Consider the following 17,666-nt stretch of genomic DNA (forward strand, 5'->3'; position numbering starts at 1 on the left):
TCTTTTAAAACTAACGTCAGTCATGTAAGCAGTATCGTATGCCTTTACACTGTAAGAGATGTAGCTTTGCTGCAGTGTGGCTGGGGATGGAAAGATCCAGGAGCAGAAGGTGCACTGAAGCGTAGCATAGGTATCTTTTACCCTAACTAGTAGCGTTGAGTAATCTTCAAGTCCTCTGTACTCTCCTCTTATTCTGAATAGGGAATTCAATTCAGGGTACATTAATAGCAGAAAGATAAGCAAATTTGAGGCAGTAGTCCTTAATCTGTTCATCATAGTCAAAGACCCATATGCACCGTCACAAGCTGGACTTCAATTCTGAAAGTCTAATTTAAATTTAAAATAAAAGCATCTTTTAATCAAATATGAAACTGATTAAGTCATTCAATACAATCACCCTATGCTCCTTTTACATTGTTAATATAAAAATGTAGAACAATGCGTAAGTGTGCTGCAGAAGTTGTCAGAGTGAAGCTGGAAGTTTGGGTAATTGGGCTTTTGACATATGGTAGTACAATAGTATCTATTCCACAATCACAAACTAACTGGATATCTCTGCTAAAACCATCTGTGAAACAGCAACATTTAAAATCATCTTTAGGTTAGAAAGTCAATATCCCTTTGTCGAGCCATTGCATCTGGAGGTAGTTTAAAACAAAGTGATGACACTTCATTGGTTTAGACTCAGCTCAGGTTTTCTTTGCAACCATAAGGGATAAGTTTTAATGAAAGCTTTAGATTCAAGAGCATAATTCCATGGCAAGGGGTGGACGCCATGGAAAGTTTCACATGGAATACCCGAGGTCCTCATTACAGAGAGTACAGCACTGATCAAAGTACTTATGGTTACATAAATACTTCCATTCTAACCTATGAGTCATTTGAAAGGTGAAACTTTCAGAAATTAAGTTCTCCACAGTTGGTCTCTACCCAAAAAGGTGACTTTTACTGCAAAGTTTGCTCATAAGTAGTTCAGCTGTTAAAATACAAGGAAAATGGGATGTGCTTATCCCCTATTTAAAAATGTCCATTTTTATTTTTTTTTAAATTAAGTAAAAACCGCTCCATAACAGCTGTGGCTAGAAAGTTTAAATTTGGCATGGAAATAGCCCTCATTGAGTGTTCTGGTGAAAATTGGTTTCATTTTGACAGTTATGACTTGTTAAGGAAACATTCTATAAGTGTTCAGTGCTTTCTGTACAGAGTTCTTAGAGTTCAAAGTGCACAGCTAAGAAAGTGAGATAGAAAGACATAGTGTAGCCTGCATTAGCTACGACAAGAAAAGTTTTTACTGTGCAATGAAAGAGAAAGGAACTTTTGCCTGACTCACTGTGCATCTTGTAATATAAAAGCTACAACAGGTTCACAGGAGAGGGTCTCTCTCCACTGGACTTCCTAAGATGTTCAAGAGATGCACCAGTGAGGTCTTTGGGACCCTGATTCCCATAACTTCTTACCATATTTCTTTGACAAGGTAACTGGTCTGGTGGATAAGGGGAATGCAGTAGACATCATATACCTGGACTTCGGCAAGGCTTTTGACAGTGTCCCAGGACATTCTGATAAATAAGCTGGAGAAATGCAGTCTTGACGGAACTACCATTAAGTGCATACAGAATTAGTTAAACAACTGCAAACAAAAAGTAACTATTCATGGAATGATGTCAAATTGGAGGAAGGTCTTAAGTGGGGTTCCACAGGGATCTGTTCTGGGTCCAGTGTTGTTAAACATCTTTATTAACGACCTGGATGTAGGAAGAGAGAGCATACGGATCACATTTCCAGACGACAAAAATTAGGAAAAGGGAGAGGGTTGCCAATACTTTGGGGGATAGAACTAACATTCAGAGGGATCTTGATAAATTGAAGAACTGGGCTATGGACAACAAAATAAAATTCAAAGACAAATGTAAGGTGCTACCCTTAGGGAAGAAAAACCAAATGCACAAATACAGAATGGAGGATAACTGGCTTGGCAGCAGCACTGCTGAGAAGAATCTGGGAGTTGTGATGGATCACAACCTCAACATGAGTCAGCAATGTGAAACTTAAAAGCAAATGCAATCTCAGCTTGCATTAACAGAGGCGTAGCATGCAAGTTACAGGAGGTGACAGTACCACTCCACTCTGGTCAGGTCTCAGCTGGAGAATTGTGTCCAATTTTGGTCACCAATATATAGAAAGGATGCAGAGAAACTAGAAAGGAGCCAAACGCGAGCAATGATTATCATCAAAGGGAACATGAGATCTGCCTTCAAATACTTAAAAGGTTGCCATCAAAAAGATGGAGAAAAGTTGCTCTCTCCTGTCACGCACGGCAGGACAAGAGGCAACGGGTTCAAACTACAGCACAGCAGATCTAGATTTAATCTCAGGAAAAATTTCCTAACTGTAATAAGAGTAGGACAGTGGAATAGACTGCCATGGGGAACTTGTGGAAGCTCCTTCCCTGGAGATTTTCAAAAGGAGGTTGGATAGGAATCTGTCTTGGATGACAGACACCACAAATCCCACATCTCAGCAGGGGGGTAGACTAGATGACCCTTGCGGTCCCTTCTAATCCTATGATTCTATGATATAGCTCCACATTATGGATTCCCTCCCCCCAGAGAACACAGGAAATTCCATCAAAACCTAATATTCCATCAAATTATGGAATTCCATTAAATTCCATCAAAAATCAATATACCTTAATACTAAGGTAGCAAGCACACCTAAGCACTCAATCAATAAAATGTTGTGCATACTACTTTAACTCTGCTCCCTCAAGCATATATTACAACAGTTTTAACATATTTGCATGCTACTTGGAGTACACCACTGTATTTTTTCCAATAGTCTTAAGATACTTTATTGTCACAGCGATCCTATATAGCTGGCTGACCTCACACATCAAATTCCCTAAGACTTGTCTTTAAAGAACTACATAGCTCTGACACTGCCCACATCTCAGTCATGATTTCTTACTATGCTCCTTTTCAGACCCTCAGCTCTTTCATGCTCCCTATATTCTGTAAAGCATAAGTTATCGTACCAAATGATTCAGAACTTGGTTGAACAATTAAGTTGAAGGAGATACCAGACGTGGCTGTGGTGTAAGAACCCACTCATACCCATTCGATTTAATGTACTTAAAGACTGCAACCCCAAGGAAGAGGGATTAAAAAGTAGTATAAGGGTGGATAATTAGGAGAAATAGGAACAAAATGACCAAGATAAATCTTAGAATAAATATCAGGAAAGATGCTAGTGATCAGATCTTATAAACTAAGATTGCCAAAAGAAAGCTGTAGATGTTTTCCGAAGAACCACCACAAGCAAGAAAACTCCAACTTAAATTATCAGGTTCACTTCTCTTTTCCGATGATTCTACAAAGATCTTTCTTAAAAGGATCTCACAAGTGATGTTAAAGACATGTGATCCAAGTTCCAGCAGTGCCCCTCTCCAGATTGGGGAGGGAGAGCCAGAGATCAGGTGACATCACTATTCTGGTTTCTAGTAAGGTTGGGAAAAATAGGCTTGTCTGTTCAGAAAGATTAGGAGTATCTTTATAAATCATAAAAACAGATGTAAAGATAAAAAGCGACTGCAGTTCATCTTTAGCTTCCTTAGTTATGCCGGGGGGGGGGGGGGAGGAGAGAAACAAAAAGCAAAATGCAACTCAAGTCATTTCTGAAAATCTTCTCATTTAAGAAACTTGAGATTGCATCTAAAGAGATTGAAAAGAAGATTTCTTCAGTTTTATCAGGATCATATTAATATACGGCTTTCTAATGAGAGAGGTTCAAGAGTGCCAAGCATCACCTGAACTTGAGGTCTTGGCTACATTGGCGCTTTACAGCACTGCAACTTTCTTGCTCAGGGGTGTGAAAAAACACACCTGTGAGCACAGCAAGTTACAGTGCTGCAAAGCACCAGTGTAAAGGTGGCTCCCAGCAGTGTAAGCTAATCCCCACGGGGAGGTGGAGTATCTGCAGCGCTGGGAGACCTCTCTCCCAGTGCTGGCGCTGCAACCACACTCGCACTTCAAAGTGCTGCTGCGGGAGTGCTGCCGCGGCAGCGCTGTATGGCTGCAAGTGTAGCCATACCCTGAGACAGAAGAAAGACTCACCAACATTCAGCTAGTTCATGACAGGCAATAGCTGCCAAATAAACTTGTCCGGATTAACCCAGACTAAGAAGCTAGGCAAGCAGTTTGTTATGTGCATATAAAGGAATCCAACTGGGCCAAATTGCACAACACCATTGTTTTTTCTACTTCAATTTGTAGATCTCCCAGTATGCTAGAAGCCTGGAGGCCTCATATCATTGGCTAAAAAAACTAGAACGAGGAGTACTTGTGGCACCTTAAAGACCAACCAATTTATTTGAGCATAAGCTTTCATGGGCTAAAATCCACTTTAGCCCACGAAAGCTTATGCTCAAATAAATTGGTTAATCTCTAAGGTGCCACAAGTACTCCTCGTTCTTTTTGGGGATACAGACTAACACTGCTACCACTCTGAAACCTGGCTAAGAAACTGTTCTTCTTAAACTCGGGAAACATGCTATCAGGGAGAAGGTTGCTGGGCTGGAATGGAGAAATTTGTGTCAGCTCAAAAAATGCACTTGAATCCAGCCAACCTTGAGAAAGGCCTTTTGAGCACCAAGGAAGATCTACTTCCTCAATCTTTATTGCCATCATGTGTATTAAACACAATAAAATGATAATATGTAACATGTGATCGTTCACCATCAAGTCACTTGGCACACTAACAAATTCAGCTAGTACCAATTAAGCAACAATAATCATTATTGACTACCTTTATGCTAAACTGATGTTCCAGAAAAAAATCCCAATAAACTGATGACTAGTGAGGTAGAATACTTCACCTGCACATGAATATACTTTGTAACAGTTGAACTTTGTGTCACACCTTTCATCACAAAGCACTTGATATGTTCCACACAGCACCAGCTAACTAAAGCAAATTGAGGTGAAGGGCAACAGTTAAAATGGTGTATATTCTTCATAACAGCAGCTGGGTAATAACATCCGGGCCAACCCTGCTCTTTGAAAACACCTCATCACAGACTCTAATGTCCACACAACCAACCAAGATTCAGTTTGTAAGATACAGAATGAAACGTCTTCAGTGAACTACACAGAACTTGACTCCTCTGTCTTGAAGATGGAGACCTGAACCAGCCCCTTGCCTAGATTTGCACTTAAGGAAGACAAAGTCAGTAGTGAAAATAAGAACTCAGAACCTTGTGGCTCCAAACCTAGTACAGTCACTAACAGCAACTTGGTGAGGAAAGCAGAAGGGGACCTTTTGCCAGACTCTAGACTATTTTAAGCTTTGTCCAGCCCAATTCAGTACTGCGGAGTACTACCCAGTTCACAACAAGGCTATGTTTGCTACAAACACAAAAAGAACAGGAGTACTTGTGGCACCTTAGAGACTAACAAATTTGAGCATAAGCTACAGCCCACTTCTTCAGATGCTTATGCTCAAATAAATGTGTTGGTCTCTAAGGTGCCACAAGTACTCCTGTTCTTTTTGCGGATACAGACTAACACAGCTGCTACTCTGAAACCAGCAACAAACACAGTCAGTGCATCCTTAATGTGTGCTTACCAAATTCTGCAAAAAATTCCTGATGTGTATGCTCAGTAGGGCTTACAAAACTGATTCTCAGGCCCTGACTACACTAGGAAAAGCTGGTGTTTTTACAGTGAGATTTAACAAGTTGTAACACCACAGTGTAAGCAGGACAAATTGTAGTTTTACCTCAAAGTAGCTGGTCAAAGTGAACCCTAAGACAGTGGCCTATCTACACTTGAAATTTACCATGTTAACTATCATGTGTTAGCTTCATCGTTATATAAAACACACCCATTTTTCAAGTGTAGATAAAGCCACAGGACAAGCAGAAATTTTACCTCAGGGTGAGCTTAACTGGGCCAAGAAGCCACTTTCGGGATGGGAGCGAGAAAGTAAGGAGTGGAGCAGCCCAAGCCACTGTTGCTTGATCAGCAGGAAACAGGCAGGAAGCAGAGAAGCCCTAAACTGCTTGTTTTTCTGGGAGTGGAGAGTGAATATGCAGAGAGCAGAGTAGCAGGAACTGCTGCCCTTTTATAGAAAAATACAGAAATGAAGTAGCAGACACACACACTTCTCTGAAGAGGAAAGTAGGAAACTTCTTGCTGCTAATCCCAGAGAAGAGAGGGAGCCAGGAGCAAAGTGGCCCATGCAGAGAACAGTTGCTAAAAGGCAGGACTTTCCAGATGTCCTAGAGGACTAGCGTTAATTTATAGGCAGTGGGTTACTGAAGAGCCCAGTATTCATTCACTGCTGAGAATCGAGAGGTATCCCAAAATTTGCAAGGCAGAGGGAGAAGAGAATGGAAGAGGATTCATTAGCATTAGGAGGGAGACAAGAGGACACCCCCAAATACATGTATTTAGCGGGATGGGGAGAATTCAAATCTGTGTACTTAGAAGGGAAATAGAATTTATTAACAAGAGTATGTCAGGAATGACTTAACATAGAAAGGCAGAAAAGACGGGGGAAGAAGTGAAGCTATGATTATGTAAGTTTAATAGGTCTGAGGGCAAAAGTGGGCTCATGGAAAAACAGTTACATTTTACCCAGACTAGCAGGCTTCCTCTTCAGGCGAGAAGATATTGAGTGTTTTGAGCCCTGATGATTAGTACATAATTGTCAGACTCCCATAATTCCCAAATTCAAACTAGTTTCCTCTGGAACAGGACTCTGCACAGGTCCCCAGAGGACTACTTGCACACCAGATTGTAACTTTCAAACCTCAGCCTAAAATGTAAAAGGAAAAAGGTACTTCATTTTTTGTCAGAGTTGTGAGCATCTGAAAACAGGTGATTAGGGAAAGTGTTTTGTAACTTTAACCCCACAAAACCTTTACTCTTCAGAGATCCTGAAGTACTTTAGATAGCTGGAAACAGAGCCCTCAACTCCTGTGCTCTAAGCACTAGACACTTCCTTAAAAATTCAAAACAGTGTCCTACTATTACCACTCTTCTTCTCCCAACTACTGAAGCTGTAACTCGGCTTTTTATTTAAATTTACCTTTGACCTGAAGGGAAATACAGGAAGTTTTAACCCAGGACTATTTTTTAATCAATAATGTTGTCACCAATTTAAAATAGGGATTATAATTTGGTAGCTAACATTTATCACCATGGTATTTATAAAAAAAATCCTACCTACCACATGTGCTTATAATTCAGCATGCCAGCAAAAACTTGTTGTTAAAACTGTTCAGCACACAATAAGCATGAAAGTACAGAGTAAGGGAAATGAAAATAAGATGAAGGGACAGAGGAAAAAAGGGAACCAATTAAAACTGAAAGACAAAAGCAAGGACTGAAAACTCACATAAAAGAAACGTAATTACCTACTGTATTGTTTCATATAAATGTAAAAAATAGAGCTACATTTCTTAAAACCTCTTGTCTTTTTAAGGCCTTGTCTAGAATAAAAATTTCAGGGAATGCTACTCCCATCATTGGTCTACTATAGGGCGGTGGGGATGGGGGACACTAAAGTTCTCAGTATAGACAAGACCCAAGATTGTATTTGTCTTGCTACAAAGTATTTTAAGGTCGCAGAACATTACTACTAAAGCCACCATTATTTAACTAATGTACAGTGGGGATTTAAAGATAACTACAAGGACCAGAATAGGGGATTAATCATCCATTTTTAGTTATAGCAAACTTACTAATTAAATCAGAAGATTATATTTCTATACATAATAGGTGTTGGAATTAACACTGCTATTTCTTAGTAAAAAAATCCCATCAAAGGATGTCTTTAAAAATCAGAACATTCCATGTTTCTTGTTGTAGCTGTTCATTTAGAAGTGTATAGCAGCTGCTCACAGTCTTGTAAATCTTTACTGTACGACTGGTATGGAAGAGCAGGGCAAGATACTACCTAATTTTTAGAATATTTTTCCAAGGTGTATAAAAATAGAATAATGTGATTATTTTGGAAATTCTATAGTAAACGTGGATGAAATTTATATTTCACCAACCCCTAGTTAAAATTAAACCTGAGACAAAGCTTTATGTCCTGCAATGCAATCCTTTTCCAGCCTCAGAACACCTCCCAAATTACAGCAACAACATGTATGAAACAGTGACTTGACTTAAGATATAGGTTTTGTTAATATTTAATAAAGCAAGTTATTTGACCTGGTCCATGAACTGGGGTGAATTTCAGGACTTGCAACAGCCAGGAATGTGGGGCAATCACCACAGGACTCAAGAAGCAGACCACCTGTGTGAGAGGTTTTAAACCAGCTCAAGGTATCTTGCTGTAAACATGTTTTGACCCGTTGAGTGATTTTTCATGTTTGAAATACAGTTGTGAAGCCAGCGTGGGTTGAAGAGGGCACTTCTGAAGAAAATAAATAATTTCCACTGAGAATGCCTTCTACTTTATGTTATATAGGTTAGCAAATTAAGTTTCAGCATTGCTGAGAGGCGAGAACTTGCCTTCATTTTGCAGATGAGGGAATGGATACACAGAGCTGAAGCAATTTATCCAGAATCATAAAGCAAATTTGTAGTAGATCTGGGTTTCATTCCTAATTCTAACTCCCAGTCCTGTTCCTTAGTTCATATTCTTCCAGTCACGCTGAAGGTTAAAACAGCTAGATAGCAAGATTTTTCCACTAACTCCACTGCTTAAGAGTCTGATGAAATATGAATAATTTTAGATCAGTCTGCCATACATTTCACAAAAAGAAGTAGGTACAGTACATCAAACTCTGATTATAAGGCAGACGATCACTGTGATCATCTCTATCTGACTTCTGGTATAACACAGGCCACAGGACTTCCCTCAATTAATTCCTGTTTGAACTAAAGCAGATCTTTCAGAAAAACAACCAGTGAGGGTGAACCTACCACAACTCTTGGTTAGTTGTTCCAATGATTCATTACCCTCACCATCAAACATTCATCCCTTATTTCTAGCCTGAAGTTGTCTAGCTTCAACTTCCAGCTGTTATATCTTAATATACCTTTTTCTGCTAAATTGAAAAGCCCATTAACATTTTTTGTTCCCCATACAGATACTTATAGACTTCTTGTTGTTAAACTAAACAAACTGAGGTCCTTATGTCTCTCAAGGCAAGTTTTCTAACTCTTTAATCATTCTTAGTAGTCTTCTCTGAACCCTCTAATTTTTCAACATCTTTCTTGAATTGTATATGCCACACCTAGACAGTATTTCAGTAGCAATTGCACCAGCGCCAAACACAGAGGTGCTATAAACCTCCCCACTCAATATTCTCTGTAAACTAGAACTAAAAAAGTATCCTAATTACAATTATTAAACATTCTGAACCAAAGCACAGCATTAGAGAAATTCTGAAGGTTAACATATACTTCATACCTGAAGACAGTGATCATTTCAGCAACTAATTAAACTAAGTTCTGCCTTTATACCAAGTGATAGCCATGGACTTGTCTACAGTGGGGCTTTTTTCTTCTTCTTTCTTTCTCTCTCTTTCTTTCTTTCAAGGAAGGGAGGATTACTGGTGTATCTGCACTAATGCAAACTGTTAGTGTACATGCATTGCACTGGTGTACAAAGTGATTTGCACCAGTCTGGGTTCCCCTAGTCCAGTGGTTCTCAAACAGTAAGTCGCAACCCTGGTTTAATGGGGTTGCCAGGGCTGGCATTAGACTTGCTGGGGCCAAGGACCAAAGCAGATGCCTGAGCCCCACCACCCAGAGCCAAAACCCCAGGGCTTCAACCCTGGGCAGTGGGACTTGTGCTTCAGCTTTGGCCCCCCTGCCCGGGGTAGTGGGGCTTGCATTGCCTCAGACTTCAGTCCACACTCCTGGGGTCATGTAGTAATTTTTGCTGTCAGAAGGGGTCACAGAGCAATAAAGTTTGAGAACTCCTGCCCTAGTTCAAAGGAAGTATAGATGGACTGTGGACACTGTGCAGGGACGGCTTTAGGAACTGCAGGGTCTGATTTGAATACCCAGCAGCGGCCCGGGTCTTTGGTGGCAGGGGCGGGCAGGAGGTGTCCTTCCCTTGCTCCAGGCCTTCTGCGGACCCCCTGCCGCCGAAATGCCGAAGACCCAGAGCGAGGGAAGGACCCCCCCCGCCAAAGTGCCACCAGGTGAGTAAAACAATTAAAAAGGCACCTTAGGCAGGGGGCCCGATTCCGGGGAATCAAGGGAGGCGGCCTAAAGCTGGCCCTGCATTGTGGGGTGGGGAGGAGCAGATGACAAAATGTAGGCAAACCCTAAGTTTACACTTGATTCTTACCCATATTCCAGCTGTAGATTAAAAGTAAGTTATTCCATGAATTTTCCATCACTACCAGTGATATAACTAATATAATTCTTCACTAAAAAATAAGCTGCAATTTTGCTTCACTTGTACTGGAACTGCACTAACACTGTGTGAGTCAAATTACTTTCTAAACTGCATAAAAACCTTAAGATGCATCCAACTGTCCTATACTTTGAAGCAGCAGTTCATCCCTACCAGTTGTGATATCACATATAGACACAAAAACCAAATATCTCAATGACAGGCAAGACTAGAAGCCATAAGAATTGTTTCAGAGATTGTATATTTTCTCTTTATTAGTACTATTGGCTTTTAATGTTTTCTGCTGTATAATAGAAGGAGCATGTAATATACACCTCATAAAACCCATGCTTACATCTTAAGCAGCTAAACTTCCAAATGTCTACTGCTATGCAATCATATTAATATGTAGGAATTATAAAGGAACTTAGGTTGCAGCACTTTCCCAACAATAAAAATAGGAGTAAATTCATTTAGCATACGAGTTTAGAATCCAAACAGCTAAGTTTGCTTTCAACACTGAAACACATACACAAGTCAAGATACTTCCACATCATAAATTCCAGATCAATTATTGTTATAATTGAAAGTGTTTCTTTCAGGTTACCAATGTAAGACCACTGCTTAAACAGAATGTATGTAGATAACTTTAAACAGAACTAGTGGGTTTTCTATCTATTTCAAGCCTTGTATAGCAGCACTCTTACAGACTGACTCCTTGACTGAATTACAACTTAGTACTCAATAGGGGGCCAAATGCATTGCTAGCCTTGTAGTGCTTTCCGGACGTCAAGCTCTGTGGATTGTTATTAAACTTCTCTCTTTTTGGACTGATGCTGATAACAGAACACTAGTCCACATAAGCGTCACTCAGCTACCAAGGTGACAGGTGCTTCAGAAACTCTCAAAGTAGATATTTCCTCTTTTTTTTCCTTCGATAAAGCACTTAGTTTCTATAAAGATTATAATATTAAGATTATCATGGAATTATCAAAGCAGAATAAGATTGTGATCACTTAAGAGATCAGCTTCTGAACACGGGCTGTATACAGCCCATTTATGGTTGATAAGTTACCCCTAAATGTATTTAAAGTTGGGTTTTATACCTCCAGTGCAATTTCAGTTGGATATCATGAACAGCAGTGAGGCCTTCAACACTTGTAAGGCCATGTCTACATCTAAAATTTTGCAGCGCTGGTTGTTACAGCTGTATTAGTACAGCTGTATAGGGCCAGCGCTGCAGAGTGGCCACACTTACAGCAACCAGCGCTGCAAGTGGTGTTAGATGTGGCCACACTGCAGCGCTGTTGGGCGGCTTCAAGGGGGGTTCCGGGACCGAGAGAGCAAACCGGGAAAGGAAACCAGCTTCGCCGCGGTTTGCTCTCTCGGTCCCGGAGCCAGCCAGCAAACCGCAGGGAAGGAGACCTGCTTGCTCGGGGTTCCGGGACCGAGAGAGCAAACCGGGAACGCCGCGGTTTGCTCTCTCGGTCCCGGAGCCAGCCAGCAAACCGCGGGGAAGGAGACCTGCTTGCTCGGGGTTCCGGGACCGAGAGAGCAAACCGGGAACGCCGCGGTTTGCTCTCTCGGTCCCGGAGCCAGCCAGCAAACCGCGGGGAAGGAGACCTGCTTGCTCGGGGTTCCGGGACCGAGAGAGCAAACCGCGGCGAAGCTGGTTTCCTTTCCCGGTTTGCTCTCTCGGTCCCGGAACCCCGAGCAAGCAGGTCTCCTTCCCCGCGGTTTGCTGGCTGGCTCCGGGACCGAGAGAGCAAACCGCGGCGTTCCCGGTTTGCTCTCTCGGTCCCGGAACCCCGAGCAAGCAGGTCTCCTTCCCCGCGGTTTGCTGGCTGGCTCCGGGACCGAGAGAGCAAACCGGGAAAGGAAACCAGCTTGATTACCAGAGGCTTCCTCCTTCCACGGAGGTCAAGAAAAGCGCTGGTGAGTGTCTACATTGCATTACCAGCGCTGGATCACCAGCGCTGGATCCTCTACACCCGAGACAAAACGGGAGTACGGCCAGCGCTGCAAACAGGGAGTTGCAGCGCTGGTGATGCCCTGCAGATGTGGACACTCTCAAAGTTGCAGCGCTGTAACTCCCTCACCAGCGCTGCAACTTTCTGATGTAGACAAGCCCTAAGAAGGAAAAATGAAGGAATTACAATTTCTATTCACATGAACTGACAGAAATTATGCTAGGCACATGTTAGGAAAAGGGCAGGTCTGAGGTCTCATAAAACTGATCAATTTGAGGTTCAAACTATTTCTGGCATACTGCCATCAAGATAAAAGCCACTTCACAGTTATACTTTGGACTTTTTACAAAATGTTTTTTGTACTTTAGCTCCAAAAAATGTGTTAACTTAGTAATTAACCATTTCCTCCATAGCCTCTCTTGTAAACAGTCACAGGGACTGGAAAAAAAACCAAACCAAACCACACCTATCAATTCATAAAAGGTGAGGGAGGACCAAGAGGAGACTGAAAGGAACCTATATTATCAATCCCTGGAGAATTTAAGTGCTTATTTTTTTAAAAAGTTTCTACCACTTATGATTGCTAAGAACATTCTAAATGTGACCCAATGTTATGTTTTCTTTGAGTCTGCAAACAGCTCCATTGCTTCTGACTTCTCATAGCTTTCCCAAGCAGCAGCAGAATGAAACAGGCACGATTTTCAGCAGTCTCGTTGAAACCCACAAGATTTGGAACTGCAGCAATAGAATTGCCCAGACATTTCCGACGAATTGGGTATTCACCCATGAAAGCTCATACTCCAATACATCTGTTAGTCTATAAGGTGCCTCAGGACACTCCGCTGCTTTTACAGATCCAGAGTAACACGGTTACTCCTCTGATACTAGACATTTCTTAGTTTCACTATGCAGCTGTTAAGGAAAGCTCTGAGAAGCACCAGAAAGCAGCACTGAAGCTAGTCAAGGATGATCCAAAAAATTTAAGATAAGGAGAGGAAAGCACTGCATTCCCTCATACATGGTGCAGCCAGGAAGGAAGAGTATAATGGACCCCCAGAAGCCAGGCAGTTCTGAGGCAAAGGGAGAAGGCAGAACACACCCAGTTGAAGGAGACAGAGGTGGGTCAGAGATTCATAGATTCTAGGCCAAAAGGGACCACTATGATGATCAAGTTTGACCTATATAACAAAGGCCATAGAACTTCAGCAAGGTGGTCATCAAATGACAGACGTTATCCAGGGACTGATCCAAAAGAAAGCTCCTAAGCAGGATCTAGAGACATCATTCTGGTAGAAATCCAAACATCCCCCTGTTCCAGTAGTTAGAAGTAGAGGTGACTTTGTCAGCAGCTAATGAACCTTGGACCTCCCAATTTAATCATTTGTACTAGCCGCTAGTTAATAGGATCTGGTATATTCTTGAGCTCTGAACATTTTATTTACATAAAATACACTCACATGGAGTCGGTGAGCAGGTATATACCAAACAGCTTTGTCAGGATTTTTAGTGTAACACACACTGATGTTTCAAAGCCCAGAAACTGAACTAGGATGCTGAACTACCTGAACTCAGAATAAAAATTAAAACATTTTGTTGTAACATATGCAGTTTACAACATGCTGAAGTCACTATCTCTACATAAGATACATTTGGCAGTTAAATTTCAGGAATTCAATCAAAACCAGCATGAAACAGGACTAGTATTATGGTGCAATGACAGACAGGCAAATTAGACAAGGATTCTGCATCAGACACACAGTTGCAGGGCTCTAATGTTAATTCTGAAGTCATTTTCACTCTACTTTTCAAATTTCAAAAGGGTCCCTTGTGCAAGTGTCTAACACTGAGCTTCACATACACCAGGAACTGTATCTACTGCCCAGTAATTTATATTAAGCAAGGGAAGCAATGCGATCGGAATGAATAAGACAGGTAGCAGAGTCAAAGCAGATTGAAGACAAATTGAAAAATGACAGAAGAGCTGTTTCTTCTAGGCTAGAGCTGGTCTTCAGATTTAGCAAAACTGGAAGTTCCTCTGATTTTTAATTCAATGGCTCCTCCATTTCTTGCAAACAAGTAATGATGTCTCCCCACAGAACTCTGAAGGAACTCACTACAATTCGGGGTAAGGCGGCAATCAAGTTCGAGACCAAGGTTTTACAAGCTCCAAGAGCAACACACATTCTGAGGGTTTTTTCCTCCATGCCAAAAGAAACATTTCAGCCTTCAGCTGCCCCCCAAACACTGGGTGCGGTCCGCAGGAGGGTGCACGGGAGCAGCACACCCAAGGGGACCATAACAAAAATGAGTGTCCTGGTCCCGTGAGCAAGCCGATCGCAGGGAGGGCGGGGGAGCCGAGGTAAGGACCCCGCTCCAGCTCTTCCCGAAGGGGGGATCAATCCCGGGGGAACACGTGCGAGCGAGCTTCGGGCTGCGCGGGCGAGGGAGGAAAGGCAGCCAAAGGGCTTCGCCTGGCTGCGGCCGGCACCCCGTGGGGGCGGTAGCTGCAGCGGCGAGCGGCGCCCTAGGCCTCCCCGCACCGGCCCCTGCTCGACAAAGGGGTCCGGGAAACGGCGGCTGGGCAGGCCCCGGCCTGGCGCCGGGCCGGGCCGGGCCTGCGGAACCCGAGCTGTGGGCGGCGGGGGCTGAGGAGCAGAGAGGCCGCGCCCCCGGACGCAGGCTGCGCGGGCGGCCCAGGGAGGAGGCCCCAGGTGAAGGAGGGGGCGGGCGGGCGGGCGGCGCACGGAGCTAATCCGGGCGGGAGAGGCCGCGGGGGGAGGGGCGCGCTGTGTCCCCGAGCGGGGGGGGAGGGGAGGGGAGGGGCGCCGCGCGGCGGGGGGAGCGGCCGGGGGCTCCCCCTCCCCGCGCCAGCCCTCACCTACACAGTGAAGGAGCTTGTGTCGCCACGAGTCGAGCTGGTGGCGGAAGCCGCGCCTCTCAATGGAGCACTCCTGCCGCCCGCACGGACTCGCCATCTTCTGGGGGAGGGCCCCGCACCGGCACGCCCACGGCCGCCGCTGGTCACGTCATCGCGCCACGCAGCGCGGCGCACGGCATCGCGCGGCGCCCGGCCTGAGAGGGGGAAGGGCAGCCGGAGGCCACGTGCTCAGGCGCGCCCCCGCTGCCATGGAGACGGAGCAGGGCCGCGCTATGGAGGCGCCTGGGCAGGTGCCGCGCTGAGCCCCGCCGCCGGGCCGGCCTGGCAGCCCCCGGGGGCCAGCGGAGAGCTGCCTCCAGCGGTGGCCAGGGCAGGGCAGGGCAGGGCAGGGGGCTCGGCTGCGGGCCAGTAGCCGCGGTGACACGGCGTCACTCCCCTTTTCAGGCGGCCCCAGCGAGCTCCCGGCTTCCGCCCGCCAGGGGCAGCGGCTCCTACCCGAGAACAGCCCCTGCTCTTCGCCGCCAGCCCGGGGCGTGGGAGGCAGGCTGCCCCCGGCTCCCGCGGCTCGGACGCCTCCACTCGGTTGTGTAAGAGAGAAGGGACATTCCTGTGCAGTACCTGAGTTCTCGGAGCCTGTTGTCTATGGGTCTGGGGGCTCGCCCAGCGCAGGAATAAAACCACCGCCGCCGGGGGAATAGCTACCAGCGCCGTAGCGCAGTCTACACTGCCGCTTCCAGCCATGGACATTTCTTCCCTCGGGGGGCGGGGGGAGCACACCCCTGAGCCAAGAAGGTTTCAGCGCTGGAAGTGGCAGTGTAGACAGGCCTGTATGTATTCCGGTTTGGGTGCACGTCTGCCCCATGCGCTCCAGGTCAGGATCTTTCGGCAGCAGAGTCCATTGGTCTGCACCTGTGCTCTGCCTACCCTCATTCCGCACCCCCAGCTGAGGACATAAAGTGAGGAGCAAGGTTGACTGACCTTGCTAGTATAGAGTCCAGGTGGTATTAGATTTCATAGTAGCAGGGAAGGAGAGTGGGTCATGGAATACAATTGGACAACATGTCTTGAAGAACTCCTTACTGTACAGCTAAGTAACTTCTTCCTTCTTTGAGTGCTTGTCCATATGTTTCTGCTTCTGGTGATTCCCAAGGAACCTGACAAAAGGAGGCAGGTGGTAGGAAGCTAACTAACTAGACTTCAGCACAGCCCTGCCAAATCTGGCATGAGAATGAGATGCCTCTACTAGTAAAAAGTATGAGACTTGTTCCATTTAACTGCCCTATACATGTCAATTATAGGGACACTTCTGAAAGAAGATGTGGAAGCTGCCTACACTCTGGAGGAATGAGCCCTAACCTTCCCAGTAATCCTTGACTAGCTATTTTGTAGCAAAATTTAATACCATCCGAGTCCCAGTTAGGTAATCTTTGGGTTGAAATCTCTTGATCTTTGGATTCTTCATCAAAAGCAATGAAGAGCCTTGAGGAGACTAAATGGCTTTGTTTCATGTGCACGTAGGACAGTTCCTAAAGATGTCTAATGAGTGGAGTGCAGCCTGCCCTGTGGAGGAATGCAATTTAGGGGAATATACTGCTCCATGTATAACATATATGAAAATCTCAAACAACTTTTGGTAGAAATGTATGATGTGGTCCGTGTGTGTGACCATATCCTTATGAAAAGTGGTGTGTGGAGGTTGCACTACAAAGGCCTGTACCCTATGGGCTGAAGTGATCGCTACTAGAAAAGATGTCTTCATAGATAGAGGTAATAACGAGCAAGTAGTTAACCCCTTGAGGACAATGTTTCGGTCCCAAGAGGTGGAAGATCTTGTATTAGTGGAAATAGGTGCAGAAGTGTTGAGTGGGGATATTCAAAGTGAGACCTAATAAACTCCTGTGGTACTAAACTAACTCTAAATGGCACAGAGGAGCCAAGTTTCCTAGCATGTTGTACTTTCCATGGTAACCAGTATGGCCATGAGTGGGAACCATACAGATAATTAGCAGGTGGGCAGGGCGTGTGGTTCCAAACCAAGGGGTCCTGTCTGAAGTCCCTGTGCTTACTATGACTCCTATGCCTGGAATCTCTATCTGAGAAATATGGATCATAGTGTTGTGATCTAGAATAGTATGTGGGAGAGTCCCCTGCACTATGCTCTGAGGCAGAGGAGGGGAATTAAACTTCTTTCTCCTGGAGGGTGGGAAAAATTATCTGCTGGGAATCTGAGGGCTCTGGCATCATGGAACCTGATCAGTGCTGAGTCACAGAGTTTAGGACCTGAAGGAATCTCCTGTATCTCATAGGCCACCTACATAACCCAAAACCCATATCCTAAACCCAACAACTGAAAATAGACCAAATATTACAGCTTGCAGCTATGAGAAAGCGTTATGTGCCACACAGAGAGAAGAGGAGGGACCAAGGTACACTAGTGCTCAAGGCCCCTGCAATGG

General features: G+C 44.4%; 1 protein-coding gene across 1 annotated transcript in view; it reads right to left on the reverse strand.

The window, feature by feature from the left end:
* The window catches only part of LCOR (ligand dependent nuclear receptor corepressor), a 97,761-nt gene extending 82,467 nt beyond the window's left edge, over positions 1-15,294 (reverse strand). The window contains exon 1 of the mRNA XM_030571084.1: positions 15,211-15,294. The gene's annotated coding sequence lies outside the window, so the exon portion shown is untranslated. The remainder of the gene's footprint in view (positions 1-15,210) is intronic.
* Positions 15,295-17,666: the final 2,372 nt, after the last annotated feature.

The sequence above is a fragment of the Gopherus evgoodei genome, chromosome 7 (genome assembly GCF_007399415.2).
Source record: "Gopherus evgoodei ecotype Sinaloan lineage chromosome 7, rGopEvg1_v1.p, whole genome shotgun sequence".
In the NCBI taxonomy this organism is placed as follows: Eukaryota; Metazoa; Chordata; order Testudines; family Testudinidae; genus Gopherus; species Gopherus evgoodei.